Genomic DNA, 16,807 nt, shown 5'->3' with positions numbered 1-16,807 from the left:
TTAAAGATCCCATGCTGTCCTTTGAGAAGAGTAAGTAAGCTATGCTGGCACCCTGAAAAATTACGAATTCATGCCCTAACCTACAAGGAGCACTGTATCAGCAACGCAGCCTCGCTCCCAGGAATTATGCAAACCAGCAGTCACAGGCTGCACACAAAATGAGTCTATGATGATAATTGATCGTATTATGAAATCGTTGGGGGGAGGGTAGGGGTGGGAGTCACTGCAGGTCACCAACCAACCAACCTTTTTAAAAACAGACTGGAGTGTGGCCCGTGAAAGCCATCCGCCGTGGCCTGCCGTCTTCTGTGGAGGCGAAGCAGTGTGCAAACGCACATGATGCTTAATGTCGTGTGGCATTTATCGGGTCGGAAGGGCATATTTTGCCTTTATTATTATGCTATACCATAATCCCACCTCCTGGCTGGTGTGCAGCAACGAGGAGATGCTGTGATTGTGTGGCAGATGTCTATAATTGCTCACACTTTGTGTAGTTTCAGCTGTATGGAACGACGTGATCTGTGTCTTGCTGCTGCATCAAGCTGGGGGTGTAATGCAACACACACACACACACACACACACACACACACACACACACACACACACACACACACACACACACTGGAATATGACAGCCTGATGTGTGTGTGTGTATATGTAATGTCCCGTCAGAGGCCCAGCTAATGCAGATGCACGGTGCCCGAGGTCGAAAGACCTCCACAAATGACTGGAATGATGTTTAAATTTACTGCGTTCAGAATTAATTATTCTGATCCCCCAAGGATCGCCCAATAAATAAATCAAATTTTGGGGTTGCTCGCGTGCAAAGTCAGGAAGACTGGAAGATATTTCTTGTAGTAAAGGGTTTATTAGAATGGATATGGGGATAAGGATGGACGAGACTATAAATAATGGCACAGATCGGGTGGTTGACACACAGATAGGGATGAAAGGGGACAAAACACGATCTTATGTACAAGGGAAATAACCCCGCTAATGGCGCCGACAATACAAGATTCAGACCACGAAGCGGAACAGAACATGTGAGGACTTGTGGAGACACGATCTGGGTATGCATGCAGGATGATGATGTCATGCAGGCTGACGTGGCGCAGGACGAAGAGCAGCTCAGGGTGAGAGAGAGGAGAGGATGACGTGATGGAGATTGCGTCCGCGTCTCGATCGGTCCTTATTTCAAAAAGCCACAAAGCAGATAAAGCCGAGATGTCTTCTGCCACGCAAAAGCATGAACACAGCTTTTACCTCTTCTGGAATGGCCTTCATGCACATGTAAAATGTTCTGCTCCTCTCCAAGTTTCCGCAGCTCACTTTGCCACCTTGGCCTGCAGTCTTCTGGCCAACGGCCCATTAGATTGTCCATTAAAATGTGGAAAGCACTTTCCATGTCCCTTTGTGCCACAAGTTCTTCACTGGCCTTGCCTATACAGGATGTTTTACACTATTTAACCTTACCCTATTCTGCTCTATAAAGGATGGTCATTGCCACCTCGGTGCACATATTACAGACAACTTTCCGCTGACAGATCCATAATACAGGGGTAATTCTATCCTACTCGAACATACTGACGAAGCTGAAGTTTTACTACATTTAGCTATGATCGTCACCATTGATGTGACCATCACCATCACCCTCGCCCACCTCATTTTATGTAAATAAATAGGTAAATAAGTAAATATATCAGACCTGATGGGATGGTGGGATGCTGATGGGATGGATGAAATATATCAGAATGTGCTCTGCACTGCTGATGAGGTCTAAACCACGTTGGTTATCAAGATTATAATTAATAATAATACCCGCCCCTCTCACTATTCCACGTATGCAGGCGATGCTTGCAACCTTCATTGGGGGTGTGGTGGGGAAAGATTTATTTCATGCCCATGACCTGACTGGACCTCGAGCACATATTTGGTGGAGATTTGGCAAGATTTGGTGGAGATCGGCCAAGCCGTTTCCGATTATATAAGGTTCAGACATACCAAACATACATACAGAGTATTGCTTAATTTTTGTTGGATGATGGATTACAAGAATGCTCAATAAAACTGACACGGTTGACACATGAAAGATGGCAGGCACACATGCACACAGACCTGTGGAAAGCAATCATTCCATAGGACTAGACAGCACATAAGCGGAATCCTAGATGGAGATAAACGATAATAAATAATCACAACACTTACCAACATTGAAAGAAACTAAAGCCCCTACACATACAAGAAGCAATCACATTGAACCAGGGGAGATTAAGAGATGGCTGGTAGACAATAGATGTCCCAGCTCCGAGAGCAAAATGTGCTGAGCCCCACACTCACACCCAGATGTGTCTCACCGTGCCAGATCCCAGAGCCAAAGTGAGAGCCTGTTGCTCCCTTAATCCTGCTGCTGTGGCAATCACCAGCCCCAATGCCCAACCAATCACGGACAGGGAGTGGTCCGAACCCCACATTCCCCATGTCGAATGGCAGCTGCAGGGAAGGGCCATCTTTTTTTCGTCGGGCGGAGAGTAAACGTCGGATCGCCCTCTCCTCACTCGGCCATTCCCCATGTTAAATGCCCCCCCGCCCCCATGTTGAAAGCCCACATCCTCCATGTTGAATGACAGCTGCGGGGAGGAGCCATCTTTCTTCGTCAAGTGGAGAGAAAATGCCAGACACTCGGACAGCTGAATGTCACCCTCTCCTCAGTTGGACAGCCTCACCCAGTTTGACACGAGAGATGCAAAAGATTACTCATGGTTACAACACCGTCTCCTAGCGGCACACAAACAAACAGGACAACTTAAATCCCTATTCACATAACCCTAATACAGAGTTCAAAAGTCCTAAAACTCCATGAACACAAACAAGGCTCTATACCTTTATTCTAATAACTGAAGCCTCACAAACGTAACAATACAAGACGTCATCGTGCAGAGCACGATACTTGAACCCCCCCCCCCCCCCTCTCTCCCAAAAAATTGGTTGCCATGGATACATCACATTTTTCATTTCATTGGGTTTAAAATTGACTATCTTAATCAAAGCTTAGGTCAATTGGATTAAAATTGATGATTTTTCAGATGAAAATTGATATTAGAAGCTTGACCTTGAGTTGACTTTTGACCTTTTGAACACAAAAATAGTTGACTTCCAAATTCAGTGACCCAATATGCAAATATTGTTCAATTTTCAATGAAACCGGATTTAAAATGGCGGTTTTAGAAATTTCACCTCCAGATGACCTTTCACCTCAAAATCAATAGGTTTCTCAATTGTGACGACCTCGACAACTTGATGAGCTTTCATGATGATCGGTTTAGAATTGTGACCTGTAGGCTAGTGACAAACAGACAGAACAAGCATTCTGAGTATTGCGCTGCAATACATGTCCCCTACCAAAGTTCAATGTGCCATAACTTTGTCAAAAATGATCGAATATACAAATTTATGCATGGTTGATGCTGGTTTTCAAACTTGATCTGAGGTATGCTGAGACACGGTGTCACGCCTCGCCTCGTTGATAAGCCCGCAAGGACACTCCGTGGAGCGGCCTGCACGTATTGCACTGTGTGAATTATATAATTACCAACTCACGGTCTGAGGTACGAGCGATTCAAGAGATATCCATTTTTTAAAATATTTTCGTTTAATTAACGATATCTGCCAAACCACGTGCCCTATCGCAAATTCCAAAAGGACATTTTAGTAGACTGACATGCTGAACATATCTGTGAAGTTTCCCCTCGATTGGATCAAAAATGAGGGAGGAGCTCGGTTTTAAAGGTTCATGCTCAAAAACGTCATAGCTCTGAAACCATGTGACGCATGACGTCATGCTCGCTGACTTTTTGTTCGTTATGGGTATGTGATTTTGCCTGCAAATTTTGGCCTCGATCTGTTCAGCTGTTGCAGAGAAAAAGGGCTTTTCATGTTGTCACGAAAAACAATATGGCGGCCGAACCACGTGACCTGTGACGTCATAATTACCATTAAATATTCTACAGACCGAGTCCCTCATATGGTGAAAATTTGATCTCAATCGGTCCAATTGTTGCAGAGAAAATCTTTTTTAAAGGAAATTAAAACTTAAAATGGCACTGAGTTAAGGATCATCAGAATTATCAGAATTCCCAAAGTTCAAAGTGCCATAACGTTGTCAAAAATGATCGAAACGTCGTGAAGTTCGAACTTGATCTGTATCTTATCATGAGGAAACCATGCGCCAAGTTTGAAATCATTAGCATTAAGCGTTTAGAAACAAAGTCCGGAAAACTGTTCTTTGTGTGACAAACTGACGGACGGACGGACGGACGGACGGACAGACTGACAGACTGACAGACTGACGGAGGGATGGCGTGCAAACCTATAGTCCCCTCCGGTGTACACCGGTAGGGGACTAATAAGTGATATATCTTGACTAATCAAAGGTGATATGGATATGTAACAAAAGTATGGCATTTGCTTTATAGCAAAGAAGTCAAACTTTCGTGAATTAACGTTCACACATTAACGTTAATGAATTTAAGTTAATTAACGTTCCAACCCTGTTGTAAATATGTTGGGGTGTGTCCATTGATGTTTTCATCTGAACCCTTGGTACACGAGGCAGCCAACCCAGATTCAAATTCCATTCACCATAATATGTGTTTTTCTATTGTCTATTATCTCCTTATAATTTATGTAGAAGGACGTTTATATCTGCTAATGTCTTTGTCCTTAAAGAAAGCCCGCTTCGATTGATGTTTCTTTAAAAAATCGCACCAGTGTCCGAAGGAAGCGGCTCAGTTTGTCATTTTTAATATTAATTAGGAAAAGCCTAGAAACAAACAAAACCCTTTAGAATTACCCTTTAGAACCCCTTCACATTAAATACGGTGTGTTAGAAATGTGGTTGCTCATTTTTGATGGACGGATGGACGGATGGATGGACGGACATAGCCAAATATTGAAGCGGCTTCACCGCTTAAAAAACATGCTGTCTACATGCCATTTATTTATTGTCGTCCAAACAGGCGAAATGGAGTGTGCATCCAATACACATCCAATACAATTTCCTTTTTGATGCATCAGTTCAAATACGTTGATTAAATTGGAGTGCATCGTGACATTCACAGCTCGGCTCACCTACAGGGTAAGTCATAATGGGATGTTAGTCTCAGGACAGTTTTAGCTGCTTATGCAAGATTTGTGTATACCATGTATTCATACTGTTTTTTTCAGATACTGTAATACAAATAATACATGAAACCAAGATGGCAGGCACCGGTCAATTTACAGTGGAAGAGAGGCTGGTAGCAGTGGTGTGGTACCATGAGAGGAAAAAAACACAAACATGATGATGAAACACGTGCAAGAAGACTTCTAGGAGCATTTTGGAAAGGCAGCACCATCAAAATCAAATCTTCATCTTTGGGGGAAAAGGCATTTCAGACTGGAAATGTATTCGACAGAAAGTGCAGCGGACGACTAAAAATTCGTGATTTGGGAATTCTAAACATTAAAACATCCGTTCTCAGATCTCAAAAAAAATCATTACAGAAACGTTCTGCAGAGTTGGGTGTTTCGTAATCATCGTTATGTCGCACAATGAAAGAAGACAAATTCAGATCCTTTATCCTTTCAGAATTATCCTTTCAGAATCATTGGAATCTCCCGCGATGAAGCCGATTGTGAGGGCCTTTCACTCACTCACCGCAGGCAGGTTGGTGGTCTTTCTGTCTTCTACCGACTCCTCTCTGGCCTAGCCTCCCCCCCAGCCCTGTCTGTGCTCTGTCCCCCAAGTACTCCTACAGGTCGCACAAGATCTGCCTGCAACCCTCTTCTGGTGAAACTGCCAAAATCAAGACTTTCATTCCTCTTTTCTCCCACCTCTGGAACAAACTCCCTCACTCTCTTCAATCCTACACATCCCTCCAGGTCTTTAAAACAGCTGTTCACCACCATCTCTTATCTTCCCCCATCTAAAACCTTGATCTTTTCTACCCCTGTTAGTTCACCCCAGATCCACTTTTCTGAAATACCGAATTATTTCCTGGAAGTCCTAGCAGTGTCCATGTGTTTTTTTTTACCTCTCCCACCACCCCTCTTCCCATGCCTCCTCCCCCCAAGCCCTCTCCCTCCTACAGATCTCCCGATGTCCCTGCTCTCAAATGTTGTACTTGTGTGCTTCCCCCTCTCTCCCCATCTTGTCTCCCGCTCCCTTTATTTCGTCTTATGTGTCGGTTTTTTTTTTGTCATGAATGTTAACTCTTACACGAGCCTCGATCTTGTATACAAAAAAAAAAAAACCTTCACATGAAACCATATAAACCAACTGTCATTTGTGAATTGTCAGATGCAGATCATGAAAACAGTTTGACAGCTTGTGACAGACACCTGCAGCACTTCGATACAATTCCTAAAATATCAAAGGTTATGTTTAGTGATGGGTGTGCTGTTTACCTCAATTCAGTCCATCAATGTTTACTTTTGGAGTGATGCTAATATGCATTATGTTGAAGAAGTGGAAGACCATCCACCACATGTTATGGTTTCAGTGGTGTTATCTGCCCACCACCTCATTGGTCTTTACTTTTTTGATGTGTCGGTCAACCAGCAGTCATATCTGCACATGTTGGAGAATTACCTCACACCTGAACTTGAAATACATGGACCAGAATGGGGCACCTCCGCATCATGCACGTGTGGAACAAAATTACCTCAATCAATTTTTCTCCACTGTTGTATTTGGGTTTTCTCCACAAGGTCTCTGCCAACACTTCTGTGGCCACCGCACAGTCCTGAGCTGACCACTTGTGACAATGCTCTGTGGGGGTTCTTCAAAGCTAAGGTTGCAGAACATCACATGGCATCTGTTGATGAACTGAAACAACACATTCAGGAAGCAGTTTGCACCATAACACATGGTATTTGGCATTGGTTTTCATACCGCACGTAGAGAAACATTATCTTGTGCCGTGACAATGGTGGACGTCATACGGATGCCCTCAATGTCCAAGGAGGTATTGTAATTGTTGTATTTCTGTAATATCTTATTGTTATTCCTGTTGTTATGTATTACTGTTATCTTACTATAATTCACCAAATGTCCGTCCATCTGTCTGTCTGTCCGTCCGTCCGTTCCCAGGTACCGCAAAAACGGCTGAACCGATCGCAACGAAATTTTGGGTGGGTAATCCTGGGACCCCCTGGAGTAAAATAGGCTATATTGTTTTTCCAATTTCAGCTTTGGTCTCCAGCATTTTCAGGTTTGGACTCCCGCCTAACGTTATTGTCCCAGGTGCCGCACAAACTGCTGCACCGATCGCAAAGATACACCTCCATACCCATGGGATTCCCACGGGTGACCCCACTAGTTACTGCTGTTATTACTCCTGGGGCTTATGGCTTACCCTGGTAAATGTAATAAATCTTTTATAAGCAGCTAAAACTGTGTCTTGGGACTTTTGACTCACTATGTAGATACCGAATGGTCATGCTTTTGACAATAGAACAGTGTATGGTATGAATGGAGTATTCAGGGAAATTGCCAAAAAAAATCTCTGTTCTTGTGGAGCAGTTTGCATTTGGAGCATCATTTTGCATTTAATATTTCGTAGAGCAACAACCACAAGTTGGCATTACTATTGCAGGCTTTGATGGCCTAATGGCCCTCTCCTTCGTCGAAGCTCCTTGTAAATTAACATATATTCATTTAATAAGTGTGGAAGAGGTTTTTTTTCAGCAGAATATATACATTTGGCAGAAATGAGCAGGCATGGAAGGGCCTGTTGGCTGATCCTCCTGCATCGAAGTTCCTTGTACAATATTTCCTTGTATCTAGGTCTGGTGTTGTGTTGGGCTAGCGGCTAGGGTGCCGGCTTAGGATCCTACGATCCTGGGTTCGAATCCCGGTCGATCGCTGAATTAACGCCAGGGGGGTTGACTCGGCCTGTCATCCTTCCGAGGTCGGCAAATTGAGTACCAGTTCACTGGTAATTCCCTGTTTGTCGTTAAAGGCGGCAAAAAGGGTTGGCGTCAGGAAGGGCATCCGGCCGTAAAACATTGCTTCAAAAATGGGACCAACAAAAACAACAACAACCACGGTTCCCGAAAAAGGCCAACCCCCGCTTTGCGGGGAAAAATGGCCTCTATAAAGGTGGTTTTTTTTTATTTTATAAATCTAGGTCACTCCCTTGTCTGAGCTTATAGAGTGTGCACAAAGTCAAACTCGCAATTGTTCAACTTTGTGCATTAATTGTACTTTCATATACGACAGTTGGGACACAGGTTATTTCCGTTTGTCAACTTCTAACAACAAAATTGTTACTGAAACTTGGAATTTTTGTGTATTTATAGCCAATGTATGTCATTGTTATGAAAAATAAATGTTTTCCTGTAAGCCAATGTAAAAATACATAAACTACAGTACTTATTGTTGACAACTGCAATCTCAGTCGCATGAGGGCTTTGATTTTCTCTCAATATTCAGCTGAGAAACATAATAATTTCCCAAATGGTATCTCAGCACTCAAAAGTCAACAAAGAAGGAAATAACAGAGATGTATTAAAACCGTTGTAATATTAAACTTTTAAAATAGACCATTGTCACAAAATAATTCCTTCTTATATTATGTCCTTGTGTATTCAACTTTGGTTTCATTTTTAATGGTTTTGGGCTGGAAGATGGTCTAGATGTACACACACTCACTTTTGAGCTGTTCAGCCTGTGTTTGAAGGCCGACCCAGATATAAACTGTCATTCTGGTGTTTCGCATGCAAGACGAAATACATCAATGTTTGCACCGTCCATCTGGAGGACTTTAAGCTGGAGGATCCGTAGGCGATTACTTATCGCTGGCACCCTGGTGAAATTACAAGTTCCTGCCTCCTTCAGTCGAACGAACTCAGAACTAGCCAGCCAGTTTGCGAAAGACTTGTGTCAAAAAGTTAGGGTTAGGGTAATTGGGATCCTTCAAGAATATGTAGTACTGTAGTAGTCTAGTCTAGTAGAAGAAGAAGTGTAGTAGCAATCATTGTTCTGTTGTTCATGGTTTCACAGTGACTTTTGACATCACTATCACTTGAAGAGTTTCTCTGCATTTGTGAACTTTAACATGTGCTTGTATGCTCGTTTTCTAACATAGTTACACAAAAGATTCTAGAAAGTTTTATATAATAGACGAGCAGGAGTACCTGGCATTGCCCGGTAATGTTCTAATTAATCTTGTTGGCATTTTGAAGAAATCGACTTTTTTTTTTTCCTCTTTTTTTTGTGGGTGCCTAAATCACTTCCCTAAACCACCGAAGGAAAATTAATATTTAATATTACTAGTACACCCGCTCACGACAGAGCGGCAGGTGGGAGTCATGTTATTGGCGCTGAGGAAGCGCCTCTAGCGATTGACTTCCAGCCAGTGTAACGCTAATTCCTGTCACAGGAATTCTGAGATCATATAAGTGGGCGTGGCAGTTCCTGATTGGTTCGTGTTGGGGAACGCCTTCTCGCTGCCGACGTGACGTAAATTCGCGCACGCGCACTGGTGATTGGCGCTGAGGAAGCGCCTCTAGCGAATGACTTCCAGCCAGTGTAACGCTAATTCCTGTCACAGGAATTCTGAGATCATATAAGTGGGCGTGGCAGTTCCTGATTGGTTCGTGTTGGGGAACGCCTTCTCGCTGCCGACGTGACGTAAATTCGCGCATGCGCACTGGTGAAGCTTACTCGATCTTACTCGATCCCATATTACATGTACTTTCATTGCATACAAATTATACTTCCTCCTAGAAATTCCATGCCCGAACCTCAGCGCAATCCAAGAGGATTCACTTGTTATCCTTATTATTATTGCCAATTATTATTATTACTTATGTTAGATTAGGCCATTGAAAGGATCAGAACATGCATGATAGTATAACATGTTAGATCAGGTCACTGGATCAGATCATGCATGACATTATAACATGTTAGATCAGGTCATTGAAAGGATCAGACTATGCATATTATAACATGTTAGATCAGGTCATTGAAAGGATCAGAACATGCATGGCATTATAACATGTTAGATCAGGTGAATGAAAGGATCAGAACATGCATGGCATTATAACATGTTAGATCAGGTCATTGAAAGGATCAGATTATGCATGACAATATAAGATGTTAGATCAGGTCATTGAAAGGACCAAACCCTGCGTGACAATATAAGATGTTAGATCAGGTCATTGAAAGGACCAGACCGTACATGATATTATAACATGTTAGATCAGGTCATTGAAAGGATCAGATTATGTATGACAATATAAGATGTTAGATCAGGTCATTGAAAGGACCAGACCGTACATTATATTATAACATGTTAGATCAGGTCATTGAAAGGATCAGATTATGCATGACAATATAAGATGTTAGATCAGGTCATTGAAAGGACCAGACCCTGCGTGACAATATAAGATGTTAGATCAGGTCATTGAAAGGACCAGACCGTACATGATATTATAACATGTTAGATCAGGTGAATGAAAGGATCAGAACATGCATGACATTAGTACATGTTAGATCAGGTCATTGAAAGGATCAAAACATGCATGGCATTATAACATGTTAGATCAGGCCATTGAAAGGATCAGACCGTACATGATATTATAACATGTTAGATCATGTCATTGAAAGGATCAGAACGTGCATGACAATATAACATGTTATATCAGGTGAATGAAAGGATCAGAACATGCCACACAATTCTAAATTCCTGATAGTAACATTTACTTCAGTGAGGATGTCGGGGTGGGGGAGGGGGAAATATTTCAATCCACAAAACCCCTTGAGGAGTGGGGATATTGTTTCATAATATCATTAATATTATGCTATTATTATAAGTGTTGTTATTACGTTTGTAATGAGAAGTGGCTTTGGAAAAACAAAAACGCTACGAAAACGATTTGAAGAACTCCACGGAAGCGGCAGGAAGGGTCGTGTTATTTACCCTTGTGGGGTATATAGACTGCAGTAGATCTACGATCAGGAGCGATCGTCGACGTGATAAGCATGGACTAATGTCCGGATTTCTCCAAATTTATTTCAGTTCTTTGTTAAACAGCATTATTAATCAAACGTGTTTGTGGTTTACAATATTTTTACTTCCTGTAGAGGCCGTTGCTCCCACAGAACCACCAATAAAAGCTATTTATACACGTTATCACTGCAGGAAAAACCCCTTGGGGAAGTGGGAAATTATTAGTATTAATATTGTTTTGTAAAAACATTAATATTATGCTTTTAGTATTATCATTCGTTTTGTTATTAGAAGCGGCCTTGGAAAAACGCCACGATAAAGCTAACATAACATGGATATACACCTCAACACGCAACCCCATTGACGGCAATGCCGGGGAAACCCGCTCGGGAGAGAAAACCCCCTTGGGGAGGGGAGGGGCAAATGAATGCGCTACAACCTTCATTGTGTACCCCTTAGTCATCCTGCCAAGTTTGGTTGAGATTGGATAAGTAACGACTGCATGTATCGCATTCAAAAAAATCATCAGACAGACACACCAAATTGCGTATTTTAGTATGATTATATTACACACACACACACACTAATCGGGGATAATTTAATATTACCTTTCACTTAGATATCACCTGTGTGTCGTAAAAAGGCGACAAACAGGGTTGGCGGCAGGAAGGGCATCCGGCCGTAAAACAGCTTCAAAAAGGGGACCAACAAAAACAACAACAACCACGGTGCCCGAAAAAGGCCAACCCCCGCTTTGCGGGGAAAAATGGCCTCTAAAGGTGGTTTTTACTTAGATACAAAGGCTTAGGCACAACAGAGAGCGATTTTTGAAAATCCAAACCTTTTTTTTCAAAATTTTCAAACTTTATTTATTTATTTTTTGCCTGAAACACTTCCCGGCGCTCACTGATGAACCTCTGAATGTTTGACGAAGATCCGTTCAGTCATCTCTGAGAAAAATGGCGACAGCCAAACGGCTCTCTTATAGCAGAGCTATCCTTGCGCAGGACTATGGGAGAAAATAAGTCGTATTGAGTATAACATGTTCACGTCCGTTTTGAGTCTGGGGGTCTGCGGCGGTTCAAACCCTGTCCCTCTATCACTTTAAAATACCAATGTCTTTAAAAATGGTTCGTGCTCCTTCCTTGCTTGAGCTCAGTATTTAAAGGGGTAGGTACGTAGACAATCCCTATCGGTTGGCATCCATGGGCAGGGGCGGATCCAGGGGGAGAGGTGTATGGGGTGCGCACCCCCCTCCCCCCACCCCCCTTCGATCCAGGATGAGGGTGCAGGCGGTGCGAATCTGCTGAACTGTTGGACCAGGGAAGAACGCAAGGAACTGCAGAAACTTCGAAGAACGCACGAAATGCCGTTTCTGACGATCAATTTTTTTTAATTTCCTGGGGGAGGTCCCCCAGACCCTCCCTTTATCCCCACCCCCCCCCCCCCCCCCCAGCGCTATAGTTTCAGTTGCTGTGACATTTCTGGTACCCAGAATGCTCCAGGAAGTGACGGCTTTTACACCAAGCTCAGTGGCTGTTTGTCTCGTCTAACAGTCCTGTGTTGGTTGTGTCTCGTGTATTTGTCAGTACAGTATGTCCATGTGTGTGATTGTGGCAGCTCCATTAAGAGCCTTAGATACAACAAAAAGTAGTTTTGGATTTATATCTTCTCGCCAATATAGTCAAACTGGGTGTTCGTGTAAGTGTTATATTATATAGCAAAACATTATACACACGCAATTTTTGAGGTCTGTTCGGGGTAGTCATGGTCATTCCAATAAAATTTTATCAAAACGAATCTGGTGCTTTTTGAACAAAAGGCACAAGTTAGCAATTTCTGACCCTTCTTGATGAAACCCTATACTATTTTTAGGTCATCTCCTTTTGATTCTCGAAGAGATGAACTTATAAAATGGGTCGTGATGTTTGGATGTCTGAAACTGATTGTTCTGAAACTTGACATGAATACAAGACAGTAGTTCACACAATCGCCCAGGCTTCGATTTTTCGATTTCGGATTGTGGGGGCTATCGGGGTGGGGAGGGACGGGGGAAAGGGGTGGGAGGGGGGGAAGTAACCCTCCAAACTTCGGATCCATACTCGTCGCTTATTTACCACCCGATTGCTCTTAAACTCAATACAGCCCATTTACTCGATGGTCGACAGGATCACTTGGTTTTCGTTTTTTTCTATTTCATATCAGGGTGCCTCTCAGTGGATCAGACAGGCTACCAGGGGGTCCCACCAAATCAGCAAGGGTACACCTCAAGAGATGACCATCAGCCCTCTCGGGGCGATTTTTCTGTACCCTGTACCGTTGTGATTTCTTCCACTGTGCATGTGTGCAATGTTCCCCTCCCTTCCTGACCCTTTGAGTATTTGTAAGATTGGCTGTTTACACACCCCAATAAATATTTGTAATATTGGCCACTTACACATCCCAATGATATTTGTAATATTGGCCACTTACACATCTCAATAATTATTTGTAATATTGGCCACTTACACATCTCAATAATTATTTGTAATATTGGCCACTTACACATCCCGATGCTTATTTGTAATATTGGCCACTTACACATCCCGATGCTTATTTGTAATATTGGCCACTTACACATACCAATGATATTTGTAATATTGGCCACTTTCACATCTCAATGATTATTTGTAATATTGGCCACTTACACCTTCCCATGATTATTTGTAATATTGGCCACTTACACCATCCCAATGATTATTTGTAATATTGGCCACTTACACCTTCCCATGATTATTTGTAATATTGGCCACATGCACCTTCCCATGAGTATTTATAATATTGGCCACTTACACCATCCCAATGATTATTTGTAATATTGGCCACTTACACCTTCCCATGATTATTTGTAATATTGGCCACTTACACATCCCATGATTATTTGAAATATTGGCCACTCACACCTTCCCATGAGTATTTGTAATATTGGCCACTTACACCTTCCCATGATTATTTGTAATATTGGCCACTTACGCCTTCCCATGATTATTTGGAATATTGGCCACTTACACCATCCCAATGATTATTTGTAATATTGGCCACTTACACCTTCCCCTCATTATTTGTAATATTGGCCACTTACACCTTCCCATGATTATTTGTAATATTGGCCACTTACACCTTCCCATTATTATTTGTAATATTGGCCACTTACACCATCCCAATGATTATTTGTAATATTGACCACTTACAGCTTCCCATGATTATTTGTAATATTGGCCACCTACACCTTCCCATGATTATTTGTAATATTGGCCACTTACACCTTCCCATGATTATTTGGAATATTGGCCACTTACACCATCCCAATGATTATTTGTAATATTGGCCACTTACACCTTCCCCTCATTATTTGTAATATTGGCCACTTACACCTTCCCATGATTATTTGTAATATTGGCCACTTACACCTTCCCATTATTATTTGTAATATTGGCCACTTACACCATCCCAATGATTTATTTGTAATATTGGCCACTTACACCTTCCCATGATTATTTGTAATATTGGCCACATGCACCTTCCCATGATTATTTGTAATATTGGCCATTTACACCATCCCAATGATTATTTGTAATATTGGCCAATTACACATCCCATGATTATTTGTAATATTGGCCACTTACACCTTCCCATGATTATTTGTAATATTAGCCACTTACACCATCCCAATGATTATTTGTAATATTGGCCACTTACACATCCCAATGATTATTTGTAATATTGGCCACTTACACCTTCCCATGATTATTTGTAATATTGGCCACTTCCACATCCCATGATTATTTGTAATATTGGCCACTTACACTTTCCCATGATTATTTGTAATATTGGCCACTTACACCTTCCCATGATTATTTGTAATATTGGCCACTTACACCTTCCCATGATTATTTGTAATATTGGCCACTTACACCTTCCCATGATTATTTGTAATATTGGCCACTTACACATCCCAATGATTATTTGTAATATTGGCCACTTACACCTTCCCATGATTATTTGTAATATTGGCCACTTACACCTTCCCATGATTATTTGTAATATTGGCCACTTACACCTTCCCATGATTATTTGTAATATTGGCCACTTACACCATCCCAATGATTATTTGTAATATTGGCCACTTACACCATCCCAATGATTATTTGTAATATTGGCCACTTACACCATCCCAATGATTATTTGTAATATTGGCCACTTACACCATCCCAATGATTATTTGTAATATTGGCCACTTACACCATCCCAATGATTATTTGTAATATTGGCCACTTACACCATCCCAATGATAATTATTTGTAATATTGGCCACTTACACCTTCCCCTGATTATTTGTAATATTGGCCACCTACACCTTCCCATGATTATTTGTAATATTGGCCACTTACACCATCCCATGATTATTTGTAATATTGGCCACTTACACCTTCCCATTATTATTTGTAATATTGGCCACTTACACCATCCCAATGATTATTTGTAATATTGACCACTTACACCTTCCCATGATTATTTGTAATATTGGCCACCTACACCTTCCCATGATTATTTGTAATATTGGCCACTTACACCTTCCCATGATTATTTGGAATATTGGCCACTTACACCATCCCAATGATTATTTGTAATATTGGCCACTTACACCTTCCCCTCATTATTTGTAATATTGGCCACTTACACCTTCCCATGATTATTTGTAATATTGGCCACTTACACCTTCCCATTATTATTTGTAATATTGGCCACTTACACCATCCCAATGATTATTTGTAATATTGGCCACTTACACCTTCCCATGATTATTTGTAATATTGGCCACATGCACCTTCCCATGATTATTTGTAATATTGGCCATTTACACCATCCCAATGATAATTTGTAATACTAGGGCATGCCCGTACTATATATAAGCTAGGACGTGCCCGTACGTGGGTGCCCGTTCCTTGCCAAAAAAAAAAAAAAAAAAAATTTGTGTAGGGGTGTGTGTGTGTAAACATCCTAGGGCGTGCCCGTACGTGGGTGCAAAAAAACATGCGTGCAAACAACAACAACAAAAAAACACTTTGAAACCACGTGGCAGTAACGACCACAGAACCCCCCCCCCCCCCTCTATTTACATGAATGGTTTGGTCCATTCGCAACGACCACAGAACCCCCCCCCTCTATTTACATGCAATGGTTTGGTCCAAAGCGAACGGCTTGCAGTGTTTGGTAAAGAAATCGCCATAGCTCGGTAAGTACTTGTCCGATTAATATGAAACCTTGAAAAGGCACATCCTCGGGTCCCCAGCAATATACCTGGCAAGTTTAAAGTATATCGGACCCGTGGTTGTCGAGAAACAGCGGTCACAGACAAACATACACACATACACACATACACACATACACACATACACACAGAGATTAATGGAATTATAGATAGATTGGCCAATTACACATCCCATGATTATTTGTAATATTGGCCACTTACACCTTCCCATGATTATTTGTAATATTAGCCACTTACACCATCCCAATGATTATTTGTAATACTAGGGCATGCCCGTACTATATATAAGCTAGGACGTGCCCGTACGTGGGTGCCCGTTCCTTGCCAAAAAAAAAAAAAAAAAAAAATTTGTGTAGGGGTGTGTGTGTGTAAACATCCTAGGGCGTGCCCGTACGTGGGTGCAAAAAAACATGCGTGCAAACAACAACAACAAAAAAAAACTTTGAAACCACGTGGCAGTAACGACCACAGAACCCCCCCCTCTATTTACATGAATGGTTTG

General features: G+C 41.8%; 1 protein-coding gene across 3 annotated transcripts in view; it reads left to right on the top strand.

The window, feature by feature from the left end:
• The window catches only part of GNG7 (G protein subunit gamma 7), a 202,887-nt gene that overhangs the window by 156,695 nt on the left and 29,385 nt on the right, over positions 1–16,807 (top strand). The window contains exon 3 of one of the 3 annotated variants that reach the window (XM_068118206.2): positions 5,016–5,134. The exons of the other annotated variants lie outside the window; for them this stretch is intronic. The gene's annotated coding sequence lies outside the window, so the exon portion shown is untranslated. The remainder of the gene's footprint in view (positions 1–5,015; positions 5,135–16,807) is intronic. 3 annotated transcript variants of the gene reach the window in all.

The sequence above is a fragment of the Myxine glutinosa genome, chromosome 1 (assembly GCF_964187855.1).
Source record: "Myxine glutinosa chromosome 1, kmMyxGlut1.1, whole genome shotgun sequence".
NCBI classification, from domain to species: Eukaryota; Metazoa; Chordata; class Myxini; order Myxiniformes; family Myxinidae; genus Myxine; species Myxine glutinosa.
This window is presented reverse-complemented; position numbering and strand designations above follow the sequence as displayed.